At 44.0% G+C, this 9,036-nt stretch overlaps 1 protein-coding gene and 1 long non-coding RNA gene across 5 annotated transcripts in view; one reads left to right on the top strand and one right to left on the bottom strand.

Annotated features, from left to right (window-relative positions):
* MARCH1 (membrane associated ring-CH-type finger 1) overlaps positions 1-9,036 on the bottom strand; it is a 548,671-nt gene that overhangs the window by 41,712 nt on the left and 497,923 nt on the right. The window lies entirely within an intron of this gene.
* LOC109300869 overlaps positions 493-9,036 on the top strand; it is a 13,614-nt gene continuing 5,070 nt past the window's right edge. The window contains exon 1 of the long non-coding RNA XR_002098349.1: positions 493-1,163. This is a non-coding gene — a long non-coding RNA (uncharacterized LOC109300869). The remainder of the gene's footprint in view (positions 1,164-9,036) is intronic.

The raw sequence follows: 9,036 nt of genomic DNA on the forward strand, positions 1-9,036 counted from the left end.
ATGTTGCCCTGTGGAATTCACAGCCTCAAGTTAGGTAGTCAGGCTTCTTTGAGAATTAGGTGCCTAATAATGGGTTTACTCAAACTGACTACAGGGCATGTAAAATAGTCAGTGGGAAATACTGAGGATGATCTCAAGGTGCAGACAGAAGTGTCAATTTTCAGTCAATCTGGCCCTTGAAAGTGCTCTACAGCCATGACCAGACAGAAGTGCATGACTGCAGAGTGCTTTAAAAGGGACCGGTCCCATGAAACTCTGAACCCTTGTTGTCTGAGGGTTCAGATGAAGATGATCAAAACGAAGTTATCTTCAGTACCTTGTGTCTGTATACAGGGCTGGGCTGACTGCAGCTCAGCCCTGCTCTGGCACTGTCTTCAGAATGGGAGCAGGGAAGGGAGTGGAGGGAGTTCAGTCTGGGGTTTTTTAGTTGGTGCTGGAGGGTGGAGCAGGTGGATTGAAGCTCCCTTGAGGTGGGGTGGGGGCCTCTAATCCTCCAGCCCACCCTCCAGTGCTGGCTGGGAAAGTGCTCTTCCATCTGCGCCTTCAGATCTATACCTTGCCTAATAATTACTTAACTAACTGCTTGAGATTTTGTGTGAAAAAAGAGGGAAATCCCATTCCTCGTTACTGTCAATAGCCAAGTGGTTAGGGCACAAACCTTTCCAAATCCTCACTCTACCTTATTTGGAGCAGGGTCTTGAATGTAGGTCTCTTAGGGTGTAAGGGTCACCCCTTACTCTTAGGGTGTTTAGCATTCTGGTGTGAGACTAACACAATCTCTCCTATCTCCTGTGGACAACATTGAATGGTTGAATCGATAAATAAATATTCCTTGAAGCACAGCCTCCCTTTGTCTGAGATGTGCAACTTGTCCAATGCCTGGAACTGTCCTTCCTAGAGTGTGAGAAATACGACTCAAAGTCCCTCAAGCAAAGGAGTGAATTAAATAGCAGGCTTCTAATGTCCTGCACAAATGGTCTAGTCACTGGGCTATTCCACAAGAGGGCACTGGCAATGACACTGCCTCCTGTGTCTCTGCTTTGTTATCCAGTAGATATGCTCTGAGAAGATTCACCTGTGCAGGCTCTACAAGTAAGATGAGCATTTTCCTGCCTAGATTTAGGCACAGATTTAGGCACCTGGGAAACTACATTCATGAAAATGTAAGTCCACAGTACCTCTGGTGTACCTAATTGCCACGTTAGACACTTCAACACAAAATATAGATCTCCAAAACCCCTGCTCAGCTGCTGACAAATCTTGGAAGCACCTAAAACCCACACATGCCCAAAATACCCTAATCTCAATAGCACTTGCCTAAGCCCTACTGGGACTCACAAATGAGGCTTTCCCTCTATCTCACTGGGGTCTGTTGCTCCTTCAGTAGCTGGATCCCACACAAAATTGTGATAAGTGTCAAGAGCATCCTGATGCCCCCTTTTGACCTGTAGCGCTGGAGCAGACTGCAGATTCTCAGACATCTGTGTGGTTGAATGCTCTAACCAGTAGGCTTTTCCACCAAGTTGCTGTAGTGCAGCTACAGCCCTCCAGCTGGGCCGAAAATGAAAATGACCATTGCTGTTCTGTTTCTTGCGGAGCTCAAAGCTGTCAGTGTAGGTGAGTATGTTCAGACTTATAACACCTCATCCTCAGCATTTCCTACTCACTTCTTTGGTAGCTCTTGTTAAGAGCTTAAGTGTTACATGCTGCAATGCTCAACGCTGCACCAGCTATGTCCCCTTTGTGGAACTAGGCTTTAGGGGCTCCAGGTACCTCCGAGGTTAGACAGAGGCTGAACAGGTTCTGAGGAACTTAGTTTTGGACTCTGTGGTAACAGGTACTAGCCCCAATAAATACAGCTGTGATCAGCCCTATGCTGCAGACCACCTTCCTTGTACATGATCCCTGCAAGCTCCAGAAGAGAAAGAAAATATTTAGGGAGCAACAGAAATTTCTCTACAGTTAAGCTTTCCATTTTTAAACCCAGTTTTCCTCTCCTTGCTCTCTGCCCTCCCGAAATCTTTACATTCCTTTGTCAGGGTCCAGCTAATGCACTGCTTTTCTGGTTTGCACTGCTTTTCTGGGAAATTTTAAGTGGTTTGGGAAAGAGATTTGCTACATCCTCAATCAGAGCTGTTTAACATACTTTCAGAAGTCTACAGTTCTGCTATTTTTTAGTTAAGAAAATAATCTGAGGGTTGTCAGGCCAGAGACAACATGCACAAAATGAAGCACATTGCATAAACCTGAGCACTCAGCTGGGAAGTAGCACCCCCTGTTTCAACCACCACTATTTCTGTATTTTACATAAGCCAGTGTTGCATAAAATGCACAAGTAGTCCTGGAAGTCGAGGCCAGAACAAACATGATTCATCCTTCCAGCTGAATAGACTAACCAGTGAGCTTGAGAGTCATGCTCCCTCTTTCCGGTGCAATGAATCTGGAATACTTTTCTGCACAATGTCACAGCTTCACCAGAGCTGTTAAATGGGAATAGGGTACTTCCCCCCTCACCCCCCCAGAGCAGCCTATAGCCTAGTGGTTACATCTCCAGAAGTTGGGAGATGTAGATTTGCAGCTCCTTAGGCAGAGGATGCAAGCATACCTCCTAGTATCTAGGTAAATGCCTTAACTACAATGCTAATAAAGAGGAAGGGGAATGAGCATCATCACTACCTGTTCTGGCCTTGTTGTTAATAATACAACCTCTATGTTTCAACTCCAGGGACGTGATTCTCATGCTTGTTTTAAACCAGGTACGGGGATCTAATACTGTGTATCCCCAGGAACTCCTTTAGGAAGACCTTGGTAAGGGTGCTCTCCAAGCATTTTGCAAATGGCAAGCACCGACATAAAGAGCAGGTCAGGGAGGCTCCAGGCAGTTCTCTGGCCTACAAGGCATCAGAGGAAGATCCAGATCTCCCTAAATTATGCCAGGCAGTTGTCTACAGCCTCCTGGAGCAGCCCAGGAGGGAGGGTTATATTTTAAAATATGTAGCAAAGGCATGCATGCATCCTCTCTTTTAGAAATAATAAAGCCCACAGGATGAAATGGGGTTTAGATTTACCTGGCAAGACTTAGGCACTGCAATCTGGTGTCCCTGTGGACAATAAGCTAGTGTGTTTGGTAATTAACTAAAAGGCTGGGGATTTGAGCCCACCCAGAGGTGCTGGCCACAATGCCCAACTGATAGGTAAGAAGAAGCTTCTTTACTCAGGGATTGGGCTTGAGGTCCATCTGCTTAATATCATAATTCAATATTCACCTGCTGAGAGAGAATGTCAGAAGTTAAGGCACTCCCCTGGGAGGGGGGAAGCTGGCTTCCAGTCCTTGCTCCAATGGACATTTATTTATTCTATTCAAAGTGAAATAGTTCCATCCAAAAGAGTGCCCTCACCCCAACCCCACTTTTAGATTGGTGTGTAAGGCACTCTTATGAGAGGTGAAGTACATGGATTCGAATACCCGTCTAGGTGCCTAAATTCCTCTTGCAAAGATGGCTTCAAAGTTTTTTCTGTTCACTTCAATGGGCTTTATATAAAGTTCACAGTAAGGATGAATGAAGCAAGAGACCACAAATCAGCAACAAAACCAGTATAGGCAACTGCCGCTTAGCACTCTTAATTGGTTCCCAAAAAAGCGTTAAGCGAAATAGCATTAAGTGAAACAAAAAGTTTCTGATGAACCAAGATGGTGTTGCATGATGCCTATGAGCATTGTAACAAAACTCGCTGAGCGCTAAGTGGAATTGAGTATCGATGTAAAGCGAGTGTTATAGCGAAATAGCGCTAAGTGAAACAGCGTTAAGCAGGGATTGTATTTATGGATCAGTAGCATACAGAAATATATTTCTTTTGTAGACTTGATTGCAATCTGTATGCCAGCAGAAATCTGAAAGCTTCTGGGTGGGCATATGTCACTTTGTTGATCCCAGTCTAGAAATCCAATGCATTCAAAGAAAATAATTGTGTGTACTAAACAGGCAGTTAGCTATTGACAGGATTTCAGAAATACTTCATCCTAACTTCACTTCCAGTGCTAAAAGAAGAGTCAGACAAATGCTGCATCTGAAAATCCCTCATAACATATTCAAATAAGTTGTTAAAGGTGCTGTTTACCCAATCTGTGCGCACCTTCATACAGAACTTACATTCTTAACATTGGTGACCTTTGGGGATGTTGTGGGAACTTCCAAGCACCTGCTTTTTCAACAGTTATGGATTTCACTGAGCAGTGTCTCAGTTTTCATGTCATCTTGAATCAAACTCTTAGATGGGCTGGAAAAAGCAGCTGGGTCCAGTTCTGCTTCAAGATACAGAACATATAAAGAACACTTCCCCTCACTCCCCACCACCCTCAACTGCTCCTATATCTATCTACTTTTCCACCAATAAAAACATATACCTGTTCTCCAAATCCCCAGGTTTACTATGCACATCATGTCAAGAGCCTAGTGGACAGGAATCAGTTACACTTTGTTGAAGGAAGGGGAAAATAAGATGTTGTTTTGAAAGGCCCACTCCAAAATACTAAGGCTGGTGTTGCTTTTGAAAAAAAAATAGTAATCTTAGAGGCTAGGAATTAACAATGCCCTCAGCTCAGCTGCCCACTGTGCCACAAGTACACCATTCCCTGCCAAGCCTTTTCATAAAACAATACCTAGTTTTCATACAGAACTTATCATCAGTACATCTCAAAGCACTTTGCAAAGGAAGTCAGCACAGGGCAAAGGAGACACTGGGCAGCAGAATCAAGAACAGCGTCCAGATCTTCAGTCACAGTGCAGTGCACTGTTCTCTAGACCACACACAGGACCTTTTATGTCACCACCTACATACATCTGAGAGTATTCACAGACTTCCACATATCCTGGCTCCAACACTGACTAAGATGCAGAATAAGCAAACCCTGCAGTCTGCGCTCCTCCTTGCCAAGATCTGTCTATCCAAGCTGATTTGCAGTTCAGAGTTACAACAGGAGGTAGGATGTAGATTGGTTCCTCTTCTATCCTACCTCACCCCATCCTTTAGGAAAAAGTTATTTTCTCTCCCAACTTATCAGATCAGTGAAAGGAGACCATCATGTAGGAGGGTCCCCTAATGCAAGGCTGTCTAATTTCAGAGTGGCTGGGGGCCACATGCTGTGGAGCTCATGGGTTCCAGGTCACACGCTGCACGGGCTGCATGTTACAAGGGCAGCATGGGCTCCCTGCCCCCTACACCACCACATGAGGTCCCCTGTTGCTACTACCATGTTTGTGATCACCCCAGCATTTCTGTCACGTGTGCCTTCCCCACCCAACCCCCTTCAAACCAATACATAGGCAAGCCCCTTCCTCTCCACCCACCACTGCTATGTGAGCCTCACTGTTGCCACTACTGTGCAGGCAATCCTCCCCCATCACTGCCACATGAGCCCCCTCCTTCCTCTGCCTTTCCTCCCTGCTGTGTGAGCCCACCTGCTGACATCACTATGCAGGCAATTACCCCCTCTGCTGCTGCAATGCAGGCAAGTATGAGCACCCTCTGCTGGTGCTGCTGCACAGGCAGCAAGCTCACCAGGCCTTCCCATCATGCTCTTCTCTTCCAGGGACCACTGCCACAGCCAGGGCAATGGGAGCAGCAGAGGCCAGACAAAAGTCTGGAGCCAAACTTTAATCCCTTGCAGGCTAGATGCAGTACAAGGACCACTACCTAGATAGCCCTACGCTAATGAATTCAACCTCAAGTAGCCTGGGTGTTCTTACCATAAACACATAACCAGCTGCTTATTGGGGCACACGTATATCATAGGCTTATGGTGAAAGTCATTAAAATATATAAAATATTAATATATTATTAGTACTATTTTGTAGCATCCTGTTGGTCCTGAAATACTCAACTCAGATGTATGTGTGGAAGGTGTTGTACAGCATGACCTGCTGGAGAGAATAAGTTTGTACTACTTGGGCACAAACCCAGAAAGTGCGCATTTTGTTCCAATATTTTTCCAGTCTTTTTCCCCCAACATGTTGACTCTACAGAAAGAAGCCACACGTCATCTGTCAATGAATATGCAGACACAGTTTGAACCAAAAAAACTGGTAAGACTCTTTTAGCTGAATTGGGATAATCAGACCCAATAAATAATATAAGATAATAAGGAAGATAATAAATGTCTTTCTTTTTGTTTAGCTGCCCTCAAATTTAACAAGTAGGGTAACTTACAAGCCATGAAAAATTATCATGCTTTCAAATTTGCAGCATCCTTCCTAGATGCATAATCTTCCTGAGGTGATATATTTAGGAATGACAGCAAGAAATACAGCATTATGCCTGCGAGTGAGCAAAGGGTGAATTTATGGCTGTTAATGTGGCAGCATTTAAAGAAAGCAGGCCAGATTCTTAGTTGAAAATCTCCATGCAGCTGAGCAGATCTTGGGGCTAAGGGCTCATTTAAGCTATGCTGATTGAATCAGTTGCACAGGGCTGCAGAGTGTAGCAAGTGATACTCTGCCTCACCCCTTCCACATTTCTTCCAGCTCTCAGGCCAAAGTTGGCCTGAGAGAGTCAAAGTAGCCCTACCCATCTTCAAGTCAAGTCAGTCCTGAGGCTGCTGCAGCCACTGAGGCACCTCAGATGGTGTAACAACCCTCCTAGTTTAGTTGAGTTGCTTTGCATCATTGGTGATGCAATGCAACCTGATGGTGCTCATCTCCTCTCCAGGTATGGATGGTTGTTGGCTCACAATGTGTTCATCCAACCTTTGACAGGTCTTGTTTTTAGTCCTGTTGGGTGTCCACATATCCTCCTCACCCAGGCTAGCCCAGGTGGGGGCACCAATTTAGTCACCGACAACCCAATCATAGAGCAGGCTGTACTGGTTTACCTGGTACCAGACAGCAGACCAAGAGAAGCTGTCCTGACAAGCACCTACCCACCTTACTCATCTAGTATTAGCACAGCTGCAATACTGTGAAAGTGAACTCAGTGAAAAAAGGCAGAGTCTGATAGAGAAAACTTGTCACTCCCTCATCAGGGTGCCAAATTCTCTACATCCCCACACATTCTAGATTAGTGATTCTCATCCAGGGTGCTGGGGGCTCCTGGGGTACTGCCAGATGCTTTGTAGGGTACTGCGAGGTGTGAGGTGTACAGAGATAAGTATGTAAGCTAAGTAGATAAATGCAGGCTCAGGCTCGTCCTTGCCTGAATGACCTCTCGCCTTCACTGCCAGCCCCTCTGCAAGGGGGTAAGCACAGTAATATATGAATTTGTTTTTGAAATTGAGTGTCTCTCAATTCACAAATGTTATGGAGGGGTGCCTCAAGTCTAGTGAGGGGTGCCTTGAGTCCCACAAAGTTGAAAATTACTGTTCTATATGTTGATGTTCACTCTAAGAAGAACAAGGGAAACATCCCTAAGTTGTTTGATACTTGAAAATATAGTTTCAGATAAGTGGTCAGGCAGCTCTTATCTACAGGAGAAAGTTGCAAGAGTTAACTTTCAGCTGAACTAGTGCAAGCCCCGTATGAACATAACTATAAGTACTTCTGAAACTGAAATAAGTAAGTGGAAATGACTGAACTTCCTAGCCAGATATTTCTACAGGATTTATCACAATGGTGCCATAATACATAATGGGATCTCTTAAAGTGATTATTATTGTTCTGAATTTCAATAGCACCTAAGGGCCAAAACCATGAATTAAGACCATACTGTGCTAGGCCTAGTACAAACAAAGAATTAAAATGCAGTCCTGCCCTAAGGAGCTCACCATGTCAATATAATAAAGAGAAAACTGGTGACTGCAAAAAAAAATCAATAATGGAACAGGGCTCTATGTTGTGGCCTGGCCAACCCAGTGTACAGCACTTGATCTGCTAGTAGTACTTGATCTGCTCATACTTTCTGCTATGATAGAGGACACTGTCTATTACAGCCTGATAATTGTCTTAATCAAAATATTTGCAGTTTACTGGAAAGTCAAAATACACTGGATTACATCATACAGTTTCACAGCATGCACATTTCCTCATTCTGGTTCTGTTTAGGCCTTCATGACAGTTTTTTTCCCCAGCAAAGCAGAGAAAAAAGCTTTCAGCTACTGTACTAAGATGTTATGACTGAATTTCATTAACACTAAGCTCCCTGGCAGTGCAAAAGGGTTGCAGCTTAAAGGAGAATCAAGACCAACATGGTTTTTAAAAGAAATATTAATTTCAATGCCTGATTTAGCTTTTGAACCTCCAGACAGCTACATTTTCAAGAAACTGGTGACTTGACATACTCAAGTTCACCTCAGTTTTCTACCTCAAATTCCTGCACTGGTTCAGAAGCTGCACGTTGCCCTTCCTCATAGCAGAATCCTAAGTGTGTCAGCCCTCAAATCCGCTGACATGCCACATACTGGGTTTAATGCCATGACGTTAGTTGGAAATCCTTTCCTTTGATAATTCCCTCAGGGCCACTTCTCTGCTTAACTGAATTAGGGAAACTTGTTGATGTTACTTTATCCTACGCTAATTCTTTTTAATATTTTAATCCTTCAAATATTGAATTTATTATTTGATGTATTTACATCCATAACATTGAATTGTGTCAGAATGACAGTGTGGGGCACCAAAGATCTTTCTTCATGCATATAATACAGCGCAGCAGCAGCAGTATGAACCGTTGCACACTGCGAGGCCGTATCCTCAATCCTGACCTAGAACATAATTCTGTCTTTGTGCTGATACAATCTTTAATATACTGGTAATTACTGTGACTACCCATCAGATTGCAATATTAATGTCTACTCTAGTAGGCCACAGATTCACTCTATAGAGGTCAATGAACAGAGCTATATTTTAGTCTCTACTGACCAAGACTGGATTTGAACTAGTCACCTAAGAATGAACAGCTCCATATCTCATTAGCATGGATTTGTGTGTCCTTTGCTTTTCCTCTCTGTTGCTAATCAGAAATTCAAAATACAGCAGCGTTCTGCTAGAGTGCGCAGTGTCTCAAACTTTATAGACAAGCCACTATTTCTAGGGGAGAAACCCCCCCCCC

Source organism: Gavialis gangeticus, unplaced genomic scaffold (assembly GCF_001723915.1).
Source record: "Gavialis gangeticus isolate Ggan-Ray unplaced genomic scaffold, GavGan_comp1, whole genome shotgun sequence".
NCBI lineage: Eukaryota > Metazoa > Chordata > Crocodylia > Gavialidae > Gavialis > Gavialis gangeticus.